A 14,293-nucleotide genomic window follows, 5' to 3' on the forward strand; every position below is an offset into this window, starting at 1 on the left:
TACTTACAGATTAAAAAAATCAGACAGTAAATACAGGTTCAGTAATGAAATACCCACCTCCTCAAGATATGCATGTTTCATAAGTAAGAAATTTCCAATTGCTTTTCTTGAGGTCAAAACAACATTCATAGCAAGATTGCTTCTTTGAAATTCTGTAATAGTACAGTGTTCTAGATTGTGATATACTGCAACATAGCAAAGTCTAATGGATTTTCCTCATGAAAATCTATAAAAATTGCTATGATTGAACACTGCTTCAGAACTTGGTAAATGCATTATCTAAAATCTTGTATGTGTTATCATACTTATTCTGGCAGGTGGGGGGAAATTTGGGTGAATGTTTGTTGTTAGCAGAAGGATGAATTAGTTTTGCACCTATGAGTTGGCATCCCATAAAACCCATTCACAAAATAGTTGCTTACTGGAGTTTTTTAGCATTATGGCTGAGAAAGAGAGGCACATCTGTGCTCCTTGCAATATGAGACATTCATCTTTCAAGCAAATATACGTGCCAGAAGAGATTAGGATATGAGCAAAAAGATTCAGTAAGTGGTTCTATTTGAGACCATGATTCCAACATTAGAGGCAAAATTGAGATTCAACCCTATAGCTGTATCATGAAAAGCCACAATAACCATATGGAGGCTTCACACATTTTACTTCTGTTTGAGTAATTTGGTAGAGAAAACAACATGAAAAAGAAACATGTTTAGAAGTCCTTAAAGTATTACTAATTATTTATTTAGCTTGTTTCAGAAATTTGATATGTTATCTTAAACAAATATGAAATTCTCTAAGCATACAGCATAAAGTCATGTTCTAAACCCAAGTGTTTTTTTCTTCCTAAGGACATTTGTTCAACAACACACAAATGAAACAATGGAAAGGGACACTGTGTGTGTGTGCGCACGTGCTGGGGAGAGGCTAGAAGGTGCAGAAAACCCAACCACTGGGGGCATCTTCTAGCATTTCTTGAACCCCCCAAATTTTTTTTTGAGTTGAAGTTTTCTTTCTTTCTTTTTTTAAATTTAAATTCAAGTTAGTTAACATAGAGTACAGTCTTGGCTTCAGGAGTAGAACCTGGTAATTCATCTCTTACATATGACACTCAGTGCTCATCCCAAAAAGTGCCCTTCTTAATGCCCATCACCCATTTAACCCATACCTCCCCTTCCCTCCAGCAACCATCCATTTGCTCTCTGTATTTAAGCGTCTCTTATGGTTTGTCTCCCTCTCTGTTTATTATCTTATTTTTCCTTCCCTTCCCCTATGTTCATCTGTTGTGTTTCTCAAATTCCACAAATAAATGAACTCTAAAGATTCTTCGCCTCTAATCTCTGACTCTAATCCTTCACCTGTTTCAATTCTCTTTACGAACAACAGCAACCTGTTTTATAAGTTTCCTGGGTTTAGTGACAATGTCATTCATTTTTGTACCCACATGTGTATATAGCACGGTGCCTTGAGGTAAAATACTAAATTGTCCTATGTTGATTATTACAATAGTCACTTATCTGTTTTGCTGATTTCAGTTTACATTTCTACAACATATTTATATTAAAAACATAATTATATTAAAAGTGTAGTTCAGGCCACACGTGCTTTTAAAAACACTTAATGGCTCTGATTTCGTCAAACTAATGAAGTACATACAGACTCCTAAAAATCTCCTGAAATAACCCTACACAATCTGTCCCAACTTACTGTCCCAGCTGTATCCTGATATCCTCAGCACCCTTAATGAAGGCTGGGATCCACCAACATGCCACATTGTTGTCCTTCTCAAAACCCACAGGATTACTGCAGATCTCTGAATATTTGCACCCAATAGTTTGTCTTTTTGAAAGACCCTTTCCTCTCTTTATCCCTGGCAATGTAATTTTCTCCTTCCTCTCTGCTCTAATATCCTTGATCTGCCCTCTTCTTGAATAATATAAGTACCTTAGAAAGCTTTAATTTTTTTCCACATATAATTTTTAAACTTTATTTCATTATTTTATTCTTCACATTAGTCAAAGGTATAACATTTTTTTTTCTTCTGAGTTTCACCTTTCATATGTTCCTTCTTTCTTGTTTCAAATTCCTTCATTATGAAGTAGATCCATTTGTAATACTTTCTGCAAATAGGTATCGGTAGTAAAACTGTTATAGTCTTTATTTGTTCATCAGAAAATCCCATTAGATCTTCAAAATGGCTGCAGAATCTGACCGCTTTTACAACTTCGACCACCATCATTCTAGTCTTCTTCAAACAGGTGATGGGAACAGCTTGCTACCTGATCACACTGCTTCTGCTCGTCCTCTCAGTAAATACTGCTAATTACCTCCCAAAGATCCATTCTCTTCTCTTTTGTTAAAAATCGTATCCTATTATAGTAGAATGACATAGTAATGAGCTAAAAAATGACAATTCCTCACCTCTCTTGCAAATGAAATGGTTGAGGGGATGTCAGAATTGTCTCTGGGTAAAGCCTTGAGGAAAGCTCTCTTTTGAAGGAGCTGATAAATCTGGGAAGAACACTCATTTCCTATTGCCTCTTCCTGCATTTTAATGCCTGTCATGTGAAAGTGGTAGCAAGAATTTCAGCAGCCACTGAGTCTAAAGTAAATCCAGGAGGATTACTGAGACTTTGGTACTGATATCTTTGAGGAATAGAGTCTATACTAGCAATCTCCTAATTGATACAATTTAAGACTACTGCCCACATAGCAGCTAGAGGAATATTTTGAAAATGTTGGTTTGTAAGAGAAAACATAAAGAAATGTTTTGCATTTTTGGAGTAGCCAAAATTTTTTTATACATTACCCCTAAAAATACTAACTAAAAAGGAAAAACGTGACATGAAATATATTAAAATTAAAAACTTTCACCAAAAGATCACAATAGATATTAAAGATGCAGAGTGGTAGAAAATATTTTTGACATATATATCTGACACAGACTTTATATGCAAGAAATATAAAGGACTTCTACAAACAAGTAAGAAAAATACTACAATCTAACAGGAAAATGAGCAAAAGACCTAATAGGTGCCTCACAAAAGAAAGTATCTAAATTACCATTAAACATTTGAAATGTGCAACTTCATTAATTGGAAGGGAAATTAAATGAAAACTAAATATAATGAAAACTAAGATAATGAAATAACAATATACATCCCCCAGAACAGCTAAAACTAAGAAGAATGACAGTATCAAGTATTGAAACACAGCTGGTGGATGTGTAAGTAGATACAACAATTTAGAAGAACTGATTGGCTTATCTACTAATCCTTATCATACTTAATAGCTTATACACCAACAATTTCACTCCAAGGTAAAATCCAGGAGAAATGAATATATATTGTGGTAAGCTGAATAGTGCCCCCATAATGATGGCCACATCTTAATCCTCAGAACATGTGTTACCTTGTATGATAAAGGCAGGTGTGATTAAGTTAAGGCTATTGAGATGAAGAGACTATCCTTGATTACCTGAGTAGGCCTGATGTAATTGCAAGGGTCCTTATAAAAGGGTTGCAGGAGGACTTAGGGAGAGAGAGAGCAAAGAGTGGAGTGATGCTGTTATAAGTCAATGAATGCCAGCAGCCTCTGAAAGCTAAAGGGGCAAGGCATAGAATTCCCCTTGAGACTCCAGAAGGAACTAGACCTGCTGACATCCTTATTTTTTCCCATGCACTTCATTTCAGACTTCTGAAGTATGAGAGCAGGAACCTTATTTTCATTAGTACTATGTTGCCATGTCTAGATAATGTAAGTGCCCAATAACAATTGTTGGAAAAAAATATGTGAATGAATGAATGCAAATGTTTTTATTTCATTCTTTTTGATAGATAAATTATCATGGTATATAATTGTAGGTTGACCGTTATTTCCTTCAGCATGTTGAAGAGGCTTCTGGCTTCTCCTTATTTTTCAGTTCTTTCCTTTGTAACTTCAACTGGATGTTCTATCCTCTCTGTCTCTAAACTTCATTGTATCCATCTCTTTATTTCCTTATGCTGTTCTCTGAGTAGTTTGCTTAATTCTATATCAAGTTTGATGAATCCTTTCTGTTTAACTCATCTATGTAAAGTGCATACATTGTAAGGCTAAATCTCAATGAATCATTACAAAATAAACATACCAAACATACCCTGTAACTACCACGTAGGTCAGTAAGTTTTGTCAGTACCCAGAAGCCTCCTGTCCTGATCAAGGTTACATTCTTTTAATATTTCCATTATAGAATTTTAGGATGACAGTTAGTTTCTTTTGGCCCTTTAAAAAATACAATTTATTGTGTTCTGGCTGCTATTGCTTTTATTGAGAAGTCAATGATGAGTTTTATTATGGATCCCATCAACCTAGTCTGTTTGCCTTTCTTGTAACCAATTTTATGATTTTGTTGTTTTTCTTTGTTTTTCATTGATTTTACTATGATGTGCTTATGTGTAGCTTTCTTTGTATTTATCACTTTTGGGTTTTCTAATGCTACCTGAATCTATGGCTTGATCTCTTTTGTAAGTTTTTAAAAATCCATAGCCATACTCTCTTCAACTATTTTTCTGCCCCATTTTTCTCTCTTCTTTTTCTGAGACTTCGGTTACACATCTGTTCAAACTTTTGCTGTATCCCCTTTGAATCTCCTTTGTAATTTTCTTTATTTTCCTTCCTTTTGTTTCTCTACTTAATTCTGTACATTTTCTTCTACATATTTTCCAGGTGACTTATTCTTTTTTTATCTGTGACTAATTTACTATAAGCCCATATATTGAGTTATTTATATTCAGTCATTACATTTTTCATATCTAGAATTTTCATTTGATTCTTTTTTCATTATTATTTATTTTTATTTTTAAATCTACATCCAAGTTAGTTAGCATATAGTGCAATAAAGATTTCAGGAGTAGAATTGAGTGATTCATCCCTGTGTATAACACCCAGTGCTCATTTCAACAAGTGTCTGTTCATCTGTTTTGTATCTTAAATTCCACATATGAGTGAAGTCATATGATATTTTTCTTTCTCTGACTTATTTCGCTTAGCATAATATCCTCTAGTTTCATCCACATTGTTGCAAATGGCAAGATTTCATTCTTTTTGATTACCAAGTAATACTCCATTGTATTTATGTGTGTATACACATACATACATATATACATACCACATCTTCTTTTCCATTTATCTGTCAATGGACATTTGGGTTATTTCCATACTTTGGCTATTGTTGATATCGCTACTATAAACATTGGGGTGAATGTATCCCTTTGTCACAGCATACCAGTATCCTTTGGATAGATACCTAGTAGTGCAATTGCTGGGTCCTAGGGTAATTCTAGTTTTCATTTTTTGGGGACCCTCCATACTGTTTTCCAGAGTGGCTGTACCAGTTTGCATTCCCACCAGCAATGCAAAAGAGTTCCCCTTTCTCTGCATCCTCGCCAACATCTGTTGATGCCTGAGTTGTTAATGTTAGCCATTCTGACTGGTGTGAGGTGGTATCTCATGGTGGTTTTGATTTGTATTTCCCTGATGATGAGTGATGTTGAGCATTTTTTCATTTGTCTGTTAGCCATCTGGATGTCTTCTTTGCAAAAGCATCTATTCATGCTTTTGCCCATTTCTTCACTGGATTATTTGCTTTTTGGGTTTTGGGTTTGATAAGTTCTTTATAGATTTTGGAAACTAACCCTTTATCTGATATGTCACTTGAAAATATCTTCTCCCATTCCATTGGTTGCCTTTTAGTTTTGCTGATGGTTTCCTTCACTGTGCAGAAGCTTTTTATCTTGATGTCCCAATAGTTAATTTTTGCTTTTGTTTCCCTTGCCCCTGGAGACCTGTTGAGTAAGAAGTTGCTGTGGCTGAGGTCAAAGAGGTTTTTGTGTACTTTCTTCTCTCAGATTTTGATGGCTTCCTGTCTTAATTTTAGGTCTTTTATCCATTTTTTAACTTTAATTTTATTTTTTTTGTTTTTTACTTTTGACAGAGACAGAAGTGTGAATGGGGGAGGGGACAAGAGAGAGGGAGACAGAGAATCTGAAGCAGGCTCCAGGCTCTGAGCTGTCAGTACAGAACCTGACACAGGGCTTGAACTCATTGACTATAAGATCATGACCTAAGCTGAAGTTGGGCACTTAACCTACTGAGCCACCCAGGCACCCCCTATCCATTTTGAGTTTATTTTTGTGTATGGTGTAAGAAAGTGGTCCAGGTTCATTCTTCTCCATGTCGCTGTTCAGTTTCCCCAACACCATTTGCTGAAGATACTGTTTTTATTCCATTGGATATTCTTTTTTTTTAAATCTGAAACAGTCTCCAGGCTCTGAGCTGTCAGCACAGAGACTGATGTGGGGCTCGAACCCACGAACCGCGAGATCATGACCTGAGCCGAAGTCGGATGCTTAACCGACTGAGCCACCCAGGTGCCCCCCCATTGTATATTCTTTTTTGCTTTGTCAAAGATTAGTTGGCCATACGTTTGTGTGTCCATTTCTGTGTTCTCTATGGTGTTACATTGATCTGACTGTGAGTTCTTGTGCCAGTACCATACTGTCGTGACAATTACAGCTTTGTAATACATCTTGAAGCCCAGGATTTTCATGGCTTCAGCTTTGCTTTTCTTTATTTATTTTTAGATTTTTTTAATGTTTATTTATTTTTGAGACAGAGATAGACAGAGCATGAGTGGGGGAAGGGCAGAGAAAGAGGGAGACACAGAATCTAAAGCAGGCTCCAGGCTGAGCTGTGAGATCATGACCTGAGCCGAAGTTGGACACTTAACCAACTGAGCCACCCAGGCGCCCCTGGTTTTCTTTTTCAGAATTGCTTTTACTATTGGAGATATTTTCTGGTTCCATACAAGTTAGAGGATATTTTCTTCTAGTTCTGTGAAGAATGCTGGTGTTATCTTGATAGGGATTGCATTAAATATGTAGATTGCTTTGGGTAGCATTGACATTTTAACAATATTTGTTCTTCTAATCCATGAGCATGGAATCTTTTTCCATTTTTTGGTGTCTTCTTCAATTTCTTTCATAAGCTTTCTATAGTTTTCAGTGTATAGATTTTTCACCTCTTTGGTTAGGTTTATTCCTAGGTATTTTATGGTTTTTGATATAGTTATAAATAGGATAGATTCCTTGATTTCTCTTTCTGTTGCTTCATTACTGGTGTATAGGAATGCAACCGATTTCTGTGCATTGATTTTATATGCTGTGACTGCTGAATTCCTGGATCAGTTCTAGCAGTATTTTGGTGGGATATTTTGGGTTTTCCATATAGAGTATCATTTTGTCTACGAAGAGTGAAAGTTTGACTTCTTCCTTGCTGATTTGAATGCCTTTTATTACTTTGTGTTTTCTGAGTGCTAAGGCTAGGACTTCCAATACTATCAGTATTGGATTGAATATCAGTGAATATTCATTTGAATATTAGTGTCAAGAGTAGACATCCCTGCTATGTTCCTGAACTTAGGGGGAAAGCACTCATTTTCCCTATTGATGATGATATTAGCAGTGGATTACTCATATATGGCTTTTATGATCTTGAGGTATGATCCTTCTATCTCTACTTTCTTGAGTGTTTTTATCAAGAAAGGATGCTGTATTTTGTTGGATGCTTTCTCTGCATCCATTGAGAAGATCATATAGTTCTTGTCCTTCCTTTAACTAATGTGACGTATCACATTGATTGATTTGCGGATATTGAACCAGCCCTGCATCCCAGGTATAAATCCCAATTGGTCATGGTGAATAATTTTTTTAATGTGTTGTTGGATCTGGTTGCCTAATATCTTGTTGAGGATTTTTGCATCCATGTTTATAAGGGAAATTGGTCTGTAGTTTTCCTTTTTAGTGGGGTCTTTGGTTTTGGAATCAAGATAACGCTGGCCTCATAGAATGAGTTTGGAAGTTTTCCTTCCATTTCTATGTTTTGAAATAGCTTCAAAAGAATAGGTGTTAACTATTCTTTAGATGTTTGATAGAATTCCTGTGGAAAGCTATCCTACCCTGGACTCCTGTTTTTTGGGGAGATTTTTATTAATTCAGTTTCTTTACTTGTTATGGATCTGTTCAAATATTCTATTTCTTCCTGTTTCAGTTTTGATAGTGTATATGTTTCTAGGAATTTGTTCATTTCTTCCAGATTGCCCAATTTATTGGCATACAATTGCTCATAATATTCCCTTATTATTGTTTGTATTTCTGCTGTGTTGGTTGTGATCTCTCCCCTTTCATTCTTGATTTTATTTATTTGGGTCCTTCCCTTTTTCTTTTTGATCAAACTGGCTAGTGGTTTATTGATTTTGTTAATTCTTTCAAAGAAGCAGCTTTTGGTTTCATTGATCTGTTCTACTATTTTTTTTTCATTCAGTAGCATTGATTTCCACTATAATCTTTATTATTTCCTGTCTTCTGCTAGTTTTGGGTTTTATTTGTTGTTCTTTTACCAGTTCTTGAAGGTGTAAGGTTAGGTTGTATATTTGAGACCTTTCTTCCTTCTATAGGAAGGCCTGGATTGCTATATACTTCCCTCTTATGACCACCTTTACTGCATCCCAGAGGTTTGGGGCTGTGATCTTCTCATTTTCATTCGTGTCCATGTGCTTTTTAATTTCCTCTTTAACTTCTTAGTTAACCTATCCATTCTTTAGTAGGATGTTCTTTAGTCTCCAAGTATTTGTTGCCTTTCCAGATTTTTCTTGTGGTTGATTTTGAGTTTCGTAGCATTGTGGTCTGAAAATATGCATGGTGTGATCTCGATCTTTTTGTACTTGCTGAGGGCTGATTTGTGTCCCAGTATGTAATCTATTCTGGAGAATGTTCCACATACACTTGAGAAGAATGTGCAGTCTGCTGCTTTAGGATGCAATGTCCTGAATGTATCTGTTAAGTCCTTCCAGTCCAGTGTGTCATTTAAAGCCATTGTTTCCTTGTTGATATTCTGTTTAGATGATCTGTCCATTGCTAGAGGTGAGATTCTTTATGTTTGTGATTAATTGATTTATATATTTAGGTTCTTTCATGTTGGGGGCATAAACGTTTACAATTGTTACATCTTCTTGGTGGATATATCCCTTAATTATGATATAATGCCCTTCTTCATCTCTTGTTACAGACTTTAAAATCTAGATTGTCTGATATACGTATGGCTACTCCATCTTTCTTTTGTTGACCATTAGCATGGTAGATGGTTCTCCATCCCCTTACTTTCAATCTGAAGTTGTCTTCAGGTCTAAAATGGGTTTCTTGCAAACAGCATATAGATGGATCTTGTTTTCTTATCCATTTTGTTACCCTATGTCTTTTGATTGGACGGTTTAGTCCATTGACATTGACATTTAGAACAAAAACTGAAAGATATGAATTTATTGCCATTATGTTGCCTGTAGAGCTGGAGTTTCTGGTGATGTTTCTCTGGTCCTTCCTAGTTTTTGTTGCTTTTGTTCTTTTTTTGTTTTGTTTCATCTTTTCTCCCCTCAGAGAGTCCCCCTTAAAATTTCTTGCAGGGCTGATTTAGTGGTTATGAACTCCTTTAATTTTGTTTGTCTGGGAAACTTTTAATCTCTCCTTCCATTTTGAATGACAGCCTTGCTGGATAAAGAATTCTTGGCTGCATATTTTTCTGATTCAACACATTGAATATATCCTGCCACTCCCTTCTGGTGTGCCAAGTTTCTGTGGATAGGTCTGCTGTGAACCTGATCTTTCTTCCCTCATAGGTTAAGGACTTTTTTTTTCCCTTGCTGCTTTCATAATTCTTTCCTTGTCTGTGTATTTTGTGAATTTGACTGTGATATGCCTTGTTGATGATCAGTTTTCGTTGAATCTGACTGGTGTTCTCTGTGCTTCCTGGATTTTGATGTTTGTGTCTTTCCCCAGGTTAGTAAAGTTTTCTGCTATGATTTGCTCACATAACCTTCTACCCCTTTTTCCCTCTCTTCATCTTCTGGGACCTTTATGATTCAGATGTTGTTCCTTTTGAATGAGTCACTGAGTTCTCTAATTCTTATGTCATGCTCTGTTGCCTTAGTTTCCCTCTTTTTTTTTCCTGCTTCATTATTCTCCCTAAGTTTGTTTTCTATATTGCTGATTCACTGCTATGCTTCATCCATCCTTGTTGCTGTAGCATCCATTTGAGATTGCTTCTCAGTTACTGCATTTTTAATTTCATCCTGACTAGATTTTACTTCTTTTATGTCCACAGATTTTACTTCTTTTATGTCCATAGCTTTTTTCAACCCCAGCTATGATTCTTGTTGTCATGACTCTAAATTCTGGTTCAGACATCTTGCTTATATCTGTGTTGATAAAGTCCCTGGCTGTCATTTCTTTCTGTTCTTTCTTTTTGGGTGAATTTGTGCCAAGTTCTGTGTTTCAGCTTATGCAGATTGTTTTGTTAGTCCTCACATCAATTTTCTTGGTGTGCAAAATGCTTTGGTGCTGATCTAGCTGCATTTCAGGGATGAAAGAAGCGGAGAATTTCCATGCTGCTCTGCCATCTTGACCCTGCCCTGTTAATCCTCTCTATAGTTCTAGTTTAATGTGATCTCATTTGATTCTTTTTTATAATTTCTACTTATCTGCCAATATTATCAATTTTATATTTTATTTCCTTAAAAATATTAAAATCCATTTCCAATAATTCTGTTATTTGGATTTTGGGTTTGTTGGTTTTGTTACCTGTTTTTATCTTTGTTGTGATCATGTTGTCTTGTCTCCCTGTATCTTGTTTATTTTTTTAATGTAAACAGCACATTTAACCCGATGCAATACGGCTAATTTAGGGTATGATGATGTTATTTTCCATCAGAGAGGATTCATATTTTCTTCTGGTACTTGGCTACAAATTCCAGATCATCTTTTTTTTTTTTTTCAGATCATCTTAATTCAATAACAGTTTGTGATGATTCTTATCTGGGAGCCAGTGCTGATTAAAAGCCTGTCTTTTAATGATGGACTCACATTCCTAGGGTGTATTTCTGTGTGGACCCAAACCTAAGTCCAGGGTGTTTGCCATGACCCATATTTTGAGTATGCAGTGAACTCCAATTCTTGTCCCTTGATACCATGAATCTGTTCAAAATCCTACTAAGTTCCTGATTTTCTCAGATGGTTCTTCTGGTATAAGCATGTACATTAAGGAAAAGTGACCCCAGATACAAAGCTCTTCTGTCTTCTTAATTTTATCCCCTAGATCTTGGTCTTATAATTTATCCTTGCCTCTTTAAATTTCAAATAGAATCAAGTAGATTAAAAAAATATTTTGCCAGCTTTGATAGTTATTCTTAGCATGAGGTTTGATCTGTTTTAATTTGCTATAATTACCAGAAATGAAAGTCAGGAGGAATTACTAGCCTTTTCAGTTATATAAGTTCTATTTTATTCTTTCTAAAGTTTGTCCTTTTCTATAGAGACTTCTTTTGGTATGCCTTAGATTCCTTTTATATGTCTTTTATTTTTATTCTAAATACAGTTATCTTATAGTGTCTACTCAGTAACTACATTATTGGAGGATATAATTTGTTCTTTATTGTGGGTTTTTAAAAAAGAGAGCTCTGGGTTTGCCTGCTAGATTTATCTCTTAATGGCTGTATGACCTTAGGCAGTTTGCCTAAATTTTTAAGGCTAATTTTCTTTCATCTTTTTGAAATGGAAATCGTGTTAAATATAATTCTCATAGTTGGTTCTGCAAGGTCGATTTTTGTTTTTGTCTGTTTGGTTAATATAAAGGGAAGGAAATTGGGACTAAATTAAAGTTATAAGTTATAAATAAGTTATAAATGTTTTATTTTGTAGGTATAGAAAACTTGTTACTTTGGATCTTCCTGTAATCACAGTAATTCAGTCTGACATTACCTTGATGGATAGGACTTTAATCTTACTGCTAGAGAAACTTGGGAATTTTTGCTTCTAGAGCTATGGAGAGCTCTACTACAAAATGTGCTAGATGTAATTTAAAACCTTTTAAGGTTTATAAGGGAATTCCTCATTGTCCAAAAATAAAGAAAAAGCAGGAATCTAGTGGGGTAAGCCAACATTGGATTTGTGGCCTCATAAAGGTATTTTCTGATAAAAGAGGCTTCTGTTTTCGTGGCTAATACCTTGTTCCTGTGCAGTGATTCCAGTAGTCAGTTCCTTCAAAGGGATATTTTCTTGGTAAAAAAGATAATCTAGAAAAAAAAAATCTTCCCATCAGCAAAGATATGTGACAAGGTCATTTGTTCATTCTTGGTTCCGGCAAGGGAGGGCAAAAGAGAACAAATTTCTTAAGAATTCCTGAATACAACACTGACCACTTGTGGAATTGTTATTCAGATTTATGTAATCCCAATCCTAGAAATTAGAATAATGTGGTCATGGGTATCTGGCAGAAACAAATAAAACTATTCTCCAGAAAAGTCTGCATTTAATTCTGATCCCATCATTATTTCCATAGATTTAGACTAAGTGAATTTACAATTCAGAATTAGAAAACATTTAAGAAACAAGCCATTGTGAGTGAGAATCCGTATGAACAATAGAATCTGAAATTGGGTAGAGCATCAGTGGGAGTTTTTGTTTTGTTTCATTTCATTTTTTTGTTAAGATGGGCTAGACTTAATTATGTTTATAGGTCAATATCAAAAACAGATTTAGATGGGAGAGTCAGGGGAAATAAACCAGAAGAATAGAGAAAAGTTGGAGGAAGAGGGCCCATTCATCCCCTGAGGAAATGAAGCTGAGGTTGAAATATGAATTAAGCAGGGAGAAGACCTTGACTGATTTGTGTTTCAATTTTATCAATGTAATAGGAAAGCTGAAGGAGGTGAGATTGAGTATTGGAATTGGAAACTTGAGGACATGGGTAAAAGTTTAGATTTTGCAAAGAGGAGAGGAAGATGAACAAGAGAAGGACTAATAATGATCAGTGTTGAGTGCCTGGATGTGCACATGAGAATTTGAGCTATTTTCATCTTATGAAGTGTGGCATTTTCTGTCAGGTATGGGAAGATGGAAAAGCTGTAAAAAACAGTTACAACCAAAGGCATATTAAGAGCAAGGGCAAATGACTAATTCTTGCATCAAGAAAAATATGAAATTCTATTTAATATTTTTATTTTAAGAAGAAAGGGATTATGTTTAGGAGCTTTGAGAGATTTTGTTGCAGTTGAAGTGATTACAAATTTTAAAGTTTTTATGCTAGAAAGAGTAAACATTAGCTATCCAGAAAATTTATTTACACGAACAAATACTGGACAAATAACTCTTACTGAATTTCTTTACTTTTTACCTGATTATATTGGTTGCCAAACATTCTAAATAGTTTTTTCTCTTTCTCTAAATGTGTATTGCAAAGCATGGAACAAAAAAGTCAACCTTAAAACTTTTAAACTATATTCAGAAACCGGTTAGACACTATGCATGTTAAATTTGAAACCTTGACAGCCAAAGAACAAGTGCATGTATGAATTTTAAGTGATTTCCTACATCATTATTTCAATGCTACTGGAATCATTCACTGTGTTAGGTGTTCTAATCATTTATTGATTTTCTGGTAACTAGGATGGCAGCAGCAACAAAACCTCACTACACTTCTGTCTAGAATTACTGCTGTACCATAGCACATGCTGTGAGGAAAATTAAGTATAGATGAGAGATCCTTGTTGATTTAACTCCCAGCAGGTTCCACATGAAAAAAAACAAAAAACAAAAAACAAAAAACAAAACTTTGTTCCAGGACATCCTGAAATAAGAGAAGAATAAGGAGAAATGAGGGGATCTGAAACAATAAAAGGTAAAACGAATTGAAAAAGTAAACAAGGTAAGACATAATTTTTAAGAATTGTGAAATTCAGGGGCTCCTGGGTGACTCAATCAGTTAAGCATCTGACTCTTGGTTTAGGCTCAGGTCATGATCTCACAGTTCGTGAATTGCATTCCTGCTCTGTGCTGTCAGTGCTGTGCCTGCTTGGGATTCTCCCTCTCTCTCCCTCTCTGTCTGGCCCTCCCCTGCTTGTACTCTCTCTCTTTCTCAAAATAAATAATAAATAAACTTAAAAAAATAGAAATGAAATTCAGAGGCCAAGAAGAAAGGGCATCCCCAATAATGGTTTGGTGAGAGAGCTAGGCTTGGGAACTGCCCATTGTCAAAGGAAGTTGGAGTTGGTCTGATTCCAGTGCTCTTGGCATCTCACACAGCTCTTTGGCAAGAGAGTCTCCTCTGGAGGCTGTTAACAACTTAGTATCCCTCAGAGGGAGTTTATGAAGAACATTAGGTAAGATAGAGCCTTGTTTAACTTAGTTTCTATATTCAGTTTTGCTACTAA

General features: G+C 35.4%; 1 long non-coding RNA gene across 2 annotated transcripts in view; it reads left to right on the forward strand.

Moving 5' to 3' along the window:
• LOC109263437 (uncharacterized) overlaps positions 1 to 14,293 on the forward strand; it is a 78,773-nt gene that overhangs the window by 12,077 nt on the left and 52,403 nt on the right. The window contains exon 3 of one of the 2 annotated variants that reach the window (XR_002078210.2): positions 13,705 to 13,960. The exons of the other annotated variant lie outside the window; for it this stretch is intronic. This is a non-coding gene — a long non-coding RNA (uncharacterized LOC109263437). Of the gene's footprint in view, positions 1 to 13,704; positions 13,961 to 14,293 lie in introns of those variants that run through there. 2 annotated transcript variants of the gene reach the window in all.

This window comes from Panthera pardus, unplaced genomic scaffold (genome assembly GCF_024362965.1).
Source record: "Panthera pardus isolate Hobbes unplaced genomic scaffold, ASM2436296v1 HiC_scaffold_17, whole genome shotgun sequence".
In the NCBI taxonomy this organism is placed as follows: Eukaryota; Metazoa; Chordata; class Mammalia; order Carnivora; family Felidae; genus Panthera; species Panthera pardus.